This window comes from Dromiciops gliroides, chromosome 2, assembly GCF_019393635.1.
Source record: "Dromiciops gliroides isolate mDroGli1 chromosome 2, mDroGli1.pri, whole genome shotgun sequence".
Classification (NCBI taxonomy): Eukaryota; Metazoa; Chordata; class Mammalia; order Microbiotheria; family Microbiotheriidae; genus Dromiciops; species Dromiciops gliroides.
The window spans coordinates 270155579-270163847 of NC_057862.1; the positions used below are offsets into that span (position 1 = coordinate 270155579).

The window sequence follows — 8269 nt, forward strand, 5'->3', positions numbered from 1 at the left end:
TGTGGCTTAATCACCACTGAGTACTTGAGATACACCATATATCTTTGGCTCATAAATAGCTTTCAGGACATCATAAAAGCACTTTGGATTGTTACTATCTGCATAAAACTGAATTTTATCTGCCTTTTTACTGAGACGAATCTTGTGTCTCTCTAAGCATCACTTGTACTTTACTTTTGATGGAGTTAAATGCTTCCCTTTTAAGGATGGATGAACTGTCCTACTAGTAAACCCTATCAAGTTCTCACTTAGTCATTTAGCAACTTCTGAATTTCCCCATAATTTTCATCAAACCAGTCTTGATGTTTGCAAGTGTTCTGACCTAGATGAGAAAATGAAGTGCTGTACACCAAATCTCTGATAGTTGCCCACTCTTTTTCTGCTCCACTGTTGCAAATTGTGTGATGGCTCAATGTTCCCTCCAAGTTAGCCTTGAATTGTTAGTGCTCTAATCTGTTGACATTAAGTCTTCTGGGAGTCATTCTGCCTTGGGGCCACTGCTTTTGTTGAATGCAAATATTCAGCATGGAAAAGATAAGTCTATGATCAGTCTAGCACTCTATACCACACATCACCTATTTCACTCTCATCTCACCTGTCTCTTCTCCTTTTGTTTTATTTTATTTTTTAATTGTTATTTTATTTGTGATATATAATAAAAATTATATATATCAAACATAGATATAATATACACACATATATAACATTTATAATGTATATTTTCTATGTTATTACATTTAGATATACCTAGATATATTCTAGTACATATAATTTAGTATTTTAAATCCTTCCTCTACCTTTTTTTATAAACAGGCAGTTTTTAAAAATACAGATAAATAACTGTGTTATAAATAATGTATACATATCAATTTATATAAATAGTATATGACAAATTTGTTTAAATATAATTACTATATAAATAAGACCTAAATAACTCACATATGCACAACATATATATTTATGTGTGTGTATGTAGATATATATATATACATCCTGTACACTTCCCAGCACACTCTCCCCTACCTTTTTTTCAGGTTAAACATTTTCATTTATATTTTTCTGTTCTAAACTCTATCCTTCCTTCCCTCCCTCCCTTCCCAAGGTGGCAAACAATTTGATCTGGGTTATACACATATGATCATGCAAAACATCACCATATTTGTCACTGAATGAAAGAATGTGAAAAATAGCTTACTTCAGTATTTTCCATCAATACCAGTTCTTTCTTTGGAGGTGGATAGTATGTTTCATTGATATTCTTTTGGGATTGTCTTGGATTGTTGTATTGTTGAGAAAAGTCAAGTCATTTACATTTCTTCATTGAACAATATTGCTGCATCTGTGTACTATGGTCTCTTGGTCCTGCTCACTTCCCAACACATCATTTCATACACATCCTTGAAAGCTTTTTTGAAATCATCTGTTTGTCATTTCTTACTGCACAGTAATATTCCATTACCATCATATACCACAGTTTGTTTAGCCATTCCCCGATTGATGGGCATTCCTTTGATTTCAATTTTTAGTCACAACAAAAAGAGCTGCTATAAATATTTTTGTACAAATAGGTCTTTTTCTTTTGGGGGGGATGCCTTTGGGATATAAACCAAGCAGTGGCATTTCTGGATCAAAGGGTATGCACAATTAGATAGCCCTTTGGGCATAGTTCCAAAGTGCTCTCCAGAATGGTTGAATCTTTTCACAACTCCACCAACAGTGGATTAGCATCCCAGTTTTCCCACAATCCCTCCAATAACCAATATTTTCCATTCTGTCTCTTCTCCTTACAGTCACACACAGTTTTATTGTGTTTAGTTAAACAGAAGACAGTACTGGTGATGAGGTCATGAGATGAAGAAGTCTTCAGTAGTAAGGAACCATTATTACTTCTGTTTCCACCTCAATTCCTCCCAAGAATTCCCTGCCATACCTGATAATCTGAGTCTACTCTAGCATTAAAGTCGCTCAGCATTATAAGCTTGTCATCTTTTGGCACATTGATGATAAGGGTCTCAAGATCATAAAATTTTTCTTTGACCTCATCAAAGTTTGTTATGGTGAGAGAGTGTAGGTACTGATGATGGTGGCATGGTATTTCCTGCAGTGGCAATCACATTTTTACTGAGCCTGTCATTCAATCCTTTTGTTAGGAATCAAGCTTGTTGAATAGATTAGTTTTGATTGTAAAACTGACAGCAGATTTATGGTGTACTCTTCACTGTGACCAGTCCAGAATATGTGTATCCAGCTCTGACTTCAGTAAGCTTATTTACTCAGCCTTGTTGACTCAGGGCTGCTATTTGGATGTGATACACTCCTGAGTTCTCTCACAACAAGAGCTGTTCATCGGTTAGGTCTATTGGATTTTGTGTTGTCCTATAAGCGTGCATACATTCCATTTATCAATGGTGATGGAATCATCTTTGCAGAAGTTTTTGTCATTTTGTTGTGTTTCAACTGCAGGGTGGATCCCTGCCACAGTAGGCAGACCAGGGTTGGGCACCTTTTCTAGCCCTTCCTCACACCAGAAGGTGAGCAGTGTGGTCCTTAAAAGGCTGCTCAGACACCCACGGGACTGCTGAATCCCACTGCTGCTTCCATTGAGAAAACCTCCCCATGGCCTGGGCCACTTGTGTGAAGGGTTGTAACTACAGTTCCCAGTGTATCCATACCTGCTACTTTGTTACTTGCCATTTTTCACTGGATTCTGAGATAGGCAAAAATAGTAAAATATTATTCATGATGCCTTTTGACTTGTGCATAAATTGGATTTAATTGAGGCAGTATTGCATGAAGTTGTCAGTCTTACTCTCTTCCAGAGTCATCACAATACAGTGGCAAGACAGAGTCAGGATGAGTAGTTGATGATGGCTCAAGATTTAGTGAATGACCTTGGCATCTTTGATGTCTAACCAAGCTCTAAGAGCTCCACAGCACCTCCTTCAGCCAAAACATAAGCTCATTTCAAATTAGGAATGTTGGGAAGAGAACAAAAAAAAGTCTTCACAGTATTATTTTAAACGACATGTTCTTTTATATTCTGAGGGACTAGTTCAAAAGAAGCTTGTTATTATGTTGGACTTTTCCTTGAAATGTATAGCTGTTTGTGGAAACATAGAAATGGTTTACATTATACTAATGAGCATAGCAACTACAATTTTCATAATTTTATAATGATGCAGTTCATGGTATGGTAAGCAGAATGCCACAAAGCAATACAGTAGCATCATTAGCAAGAGGACACAGGCTTAATTTTACTATTTCTTATGTTATATATAGGTGTAAAGAGCACTAGCTATATGACATTGGGTAAATTAGGTGGCTTGGACATCAGGCTCCTTATTCAAAAAGGACAGGTTTAGACTAGATAAACACCAAATTTCCCTCAGGATCCAATATTATCTGATACTATGTCTCCTGTGTATTATAGAAATTTGCTTATTAAATAAAATCATATTAAAATTTCAATGTGGCTGACAATAATGAGGGAAATCTAAAAATGATTTTGAATGAAGTTGGGAAAAACTGTCAAAATAGAATTTTAAATAGTTCACATTTGAAATTCACAATTACTCTCATTGATTGCAAAAACTAACAATATAGATTTTTCTGAAATGTTTCTATGTTATATACTTAAGTTACTATGTATCAGTGAGAGTACCAAGATAATGCTTAATAGATGTAGTTGTTCCATATTTCTAGTTTCTTTGCCCTTAATATATTACTGGCAACAGGATATGACATGACATAAGTGTATGTTTGAAATTGGCCTAAATAAAAATTGTCAATTTATTCTAATTTGTCCTTGAGAGCATTTATACAAAATTAAAATGAACAATAATTTTCTTTATTATTTATAACCCCTAAGTCTATTTTATTATTATTTTAAATTTTTTCTTCTTGAGTTTTTCTTTCTTGTTTTTCTTGTGGTTTGTCCTTCATTTTTTTGTTTTTAAAATAATAGACATTTTTATTTAAAGTTTTGAGTCCCAAATTTTATCCCTCCTTTCACTCCCATTCCCCCTCCCTGAGGCAATAAGCAATTAGATACAGGTTATACATGTGCAATTATGTAAAACATTGCCATGTTAGTAATTTAGTATGTTAGTAAATTTGTATAAGAAAAGTTGAATAACAGAAAAAAATAAAAGTGAAAAAAAGCATGTTTTGATTTGTGTTCCATCAATATCAGTTCTTTCTTTTGAGGTGAATAGTATGCTTCATCATTAGTCCTTTGGGATTGTCTTGGATCATTATATTGCTGAGAATAGTTGTCATTGAGTTTTTCATTGAACAATAATGTTGTTACTGTGCACAATGTTCTCCTGGTTCTACTTACTTCACTATACATTTGTTCATATAATTGACCCATAGTTTACAAAATGTACACATTAAAATAATAATTATATATATATATATATATATATATATAAAAAGGTGAGGTTGAAACCACCTCATTCGTTTAGTCTAATAATTTAACAGGTTAGAATAGATGAGAATTTTATTTATTCATTCATTCTATCAATCAAATTATCTTAAATTAAATGTTAAATGTTTTCGAGAGCCACCATGGAATGATGCCAGACAGAATATTTTTTGTAATACACTGGGAAAACTTGGAGTTACAGGAAGACCCTTCAGCTTTGAAGGGTCTGAGGACATTGGAATTTTCATTTTCCTATCTATGTCCTAAACTCACAGCTCTCAAAGATCCCTGAAAAGTACTAAATTCTCCATGAATGGGGGAAAAGAACTTTTAGCCACTAGAAACTCTGACTTATGCCTTGGTCACATGCTCTTCCTAAACGTTCTCCTAGATTATATGTACTTGTGGGAGAATGTATGGAATTAATTGATCAATCAACCCCATTTTATATCAGGATTAAACCTTGCTTTATGAGCTAGCCTTGCTGGGCCTGTTTAAGAGAAGTACTTGCTGAAAGCAATTGGGAAATGGAAATGGAGGTGTGAGAGAGTTCCCCAGAAATCTCCTCTTGGAAACTCCCTGCTTCTGCCTGATGATGTTGGCAACCTTGCTGATAGAAAATATTCTATCAATCAACACCTATACTGTAACCAAAGAGCAAGAAGGTTTACTTATTTATCAGGAACTGTACCAATTTTCCTGTTCATCTTTTCAACTGTTCTAACCAGCCTACTTATATCACAAAGAATTCCATGATAATCAATTATCACACTTAGAACTTTTGTAATGCTATGACCAATCAGATAGGAGTATTTACAGTTTGATGATTAACATACCCCCAATATGCTGAGATCAATACTGCAAACCGACCTATTCCCTTTTCCTGTTAATTTCTCTATTTCACATAAATCCTGTAAATATTTTTATATTACTTCATCATCTATGGAACCTTTTAGCAGTTTAGTAGTTCAATAGCTTCCCTGATTATCCTTTTTACATTCAATCTATTTTTACTTTTGCTTTGAGATGATGATTGCTATCCTTGCCTTTTTTTTTAGTTCAGCTAAAGCATATCAAATTCTGCTCCATCACTTAATTTTAACTCTGTGTATATCTTTCAGTGTGTGTCTTGTAAACAACATATTGTTGGATTCTAGTTTCTAACCCATTCTGTGATCTGCTTCTGTTTTATGGGCAAGCTCATCTCATTCACATTAACAGTTATCATACCTAACTGTGAATTTCCCTCCATCCTGTTTTTTCTGTTTTCTTCTCTTTCTATTTTTCTTCTGTACCTCCTCAAAAGCTTATTTTGTTCCTAACCACTGACTCTCTTAATCTGTCTTCTCTTTTCTGATCTCCTCTTTCCCCCGCCTCCCCTCCTATTTCCCTATTGGATAATTACATTTCTACACATAATTGAAACATTTATATACATAATTGAGTGTACATATGTGTGTATGTGTAATTATCTCTAAACCAATTATTATGAGAGTGAGATTCAAGCATTGCCTGCCACACTTTCTGTTTCCCCCTTCCACTATAAAAGCTCTTTTGCATCTCTTTATATAATGAAAAATTTCCCCATTCTATTACCCCCTTTCCCCGTCTCCTGCTACATCCTTCTTTCTCAGCACTTCATTTTTTTTTTGGAGATCATTCCAACATAATCAACTAACTTCCATTCCCTCTGTCTATAAACTCTCTTAAACTGCCCCATATGGGAAAGTAAATAGTTTAATTTTCTTGACAACCTTATGGTTATTCTTTCATGTTTACCTTTTTATGCTTCTCTTGAGTCTTGTATTTGGTTGTTCTTTTCATCAGAAATTCCTGAAAATCCTCTATTTCCTCAAATGTCTATGTTTCCCATGAAGAATTATACTCAGTTTTGCTGCATAGGTTATGCTTGGTTTTAATCTTTTCTCCTTTGCCTTCTGGAATATCATATTCTAAGCCCTATATTTCTTTAATATGGAAGTCTCTAAATCTTGTGTGATCCTGACTTGTGGTTCCACAATATTTTAATTGTTTCTTTTTGGCTGTTTGAAGTATTTTCTCTTTGACCTGGGAGTTCTAGAATTTGATTATAATATTGCTTGGAGTTTTCATTTTGTTATCTCTTTTAGGAGGATTTTTTTTTTCAATTTCTATTTTGCCCTCTGGTTTTGTAATTTCAGGGCTGTTTTTCTTGATCATTTCTTGCAATATGATTTCTAACATCCTTCTTTTATATTTTGTATATTTCATATTTTGGCTTTCATATAATCTAATAATCTTTAAATTAACTCTGCTTGATCTATTTCCCAGGTCAGTTGTTTTTCTAATGAGCTATTTCACATTCTGTTCTATTTTTTTCATTATTTTGATTTTGTTTTATTGTTTATCAATGCTTCATGGAGTCATGCCCAGTTTTAATTTCTAAGGAATTATTTTATTTAGTGAGTTTGTACCTCTTTTCCCATTTGACCAATTTTTCTTTTTAAAGCGTTCTTTTTTCAGTGAATTTTTGTCCCTCTTTTACCATTAGGCCAATTCTGTGGGTTTTTTTAAGTTATTTTCTTCAGTATATTTTTGTGTGCTCACTTTGGCAGTACATATACTAAAATTGGAGAAGATTATCATGGCCCCTGTGCAAGGATGATGTGCAAATTCATGAAGTATTTAGTATATTTTTATGCTTCTTTTACCAAACTGTTAATTCTCTTTTCATAATTTTCTTTTATCACTTAACTCTTTCAGAGTTTTTTGTTGGGCTTGGGTCCAGTTATTGGTTTTTCTTTGAGACATTTTTTGCTAGATGTTTTCACATTGTTGACTTCTTCTGAGTTCATGTCTTGGTCTTTCTTGCCACTCTAGTAGCTTTTTATGGTCAAATTCAATTTTTTTGTTGTTTATTAATTTTTCCAGCCTGTCTCTTGACTTTGAGCTTTATATTGAAGTTGGGCTCTGCTCACCTTGATATAGGGAAGCACTGTCCTAAGACTAAGGAGTTTTCATGTTGCTGTTTACAGAGCTAGTTCTGGGGGTCTTTGAGGTTTTAATGCTTCCAAGGTTATGTCATCAAAAGAGAGATATGGTCATTGCTCTCCTGGTCTGCACTCTGGTTTTTACCCAGAAGGTCCCTTGGTCCCCTGGAACCATAAGCATGAGTACCCTCATTGTCTTTGAACTTTGACCAGGGCCTCTGCTATCTTGTGACTGACCACCAGTGCTCCTCTCTGCTCTCGAACTTCAACTCAGCATTGTAAATGGGCAAGAAAGTTACCAATCAGTGTCAGCTGTACCCAGTGCCAGCAAAGGGTCCCCTATGATCTCTTTCTGACCAGTTGTTTGGTACCCTTATCTCTCTGGGCTGACAGCCCTCAAAGGTGCTGCTATTGCTGTGGCCATTGTTACTACTGCACAATGCTGCTGTGTGTGTGGGCTCCAGATAGGCTTGCACCCTGGTGTCACAATTTCCTAAGTTTTCTTAGGCTGGAAAAATGTCTTACCATGACCTTTTGTTGGTTCTGTCGCTCCAAAATTTAATTTGATGGCATTATTTTAAAGTTGTTTGGGAGGAGAATGTGGAGAGAATTCAGCAGGCGTGCCCTCTATCCATCCTTTTTAGCTCCTTGACTTAGTTTTAAAATGGAATATTAATTTATTTTTTATTGTATTTATTTTGCTAATATTTCCCAATTATATTTTAATCTGGTATGGCCTCACTAGAGAGTATTATGGGCTCTGTGTTTGTTACTTCTAATATAAAATGTTAAAAACACAATATACTTGAAGGTTGTGAATAAGTATTTCCCTTTCAAATTTTATTGGGGTTCAGTTTGGATTTCTTGGCAGATT

At 34.6% G+C, this 8269-nt stretch overlaps 1 pseudogene; it reads left to right on the forward strand.

Annotated features, from left to right (window-relative positions):
* Positions 1-7004: 7004 nt before the first annotated feature.
* Positions 7005-7101, forward strand: LOC122744993 (annotated as a pseudogene).
* The last annotated feature ends 1168 nt before the right edge of the window (positions 7102-8269 follow it).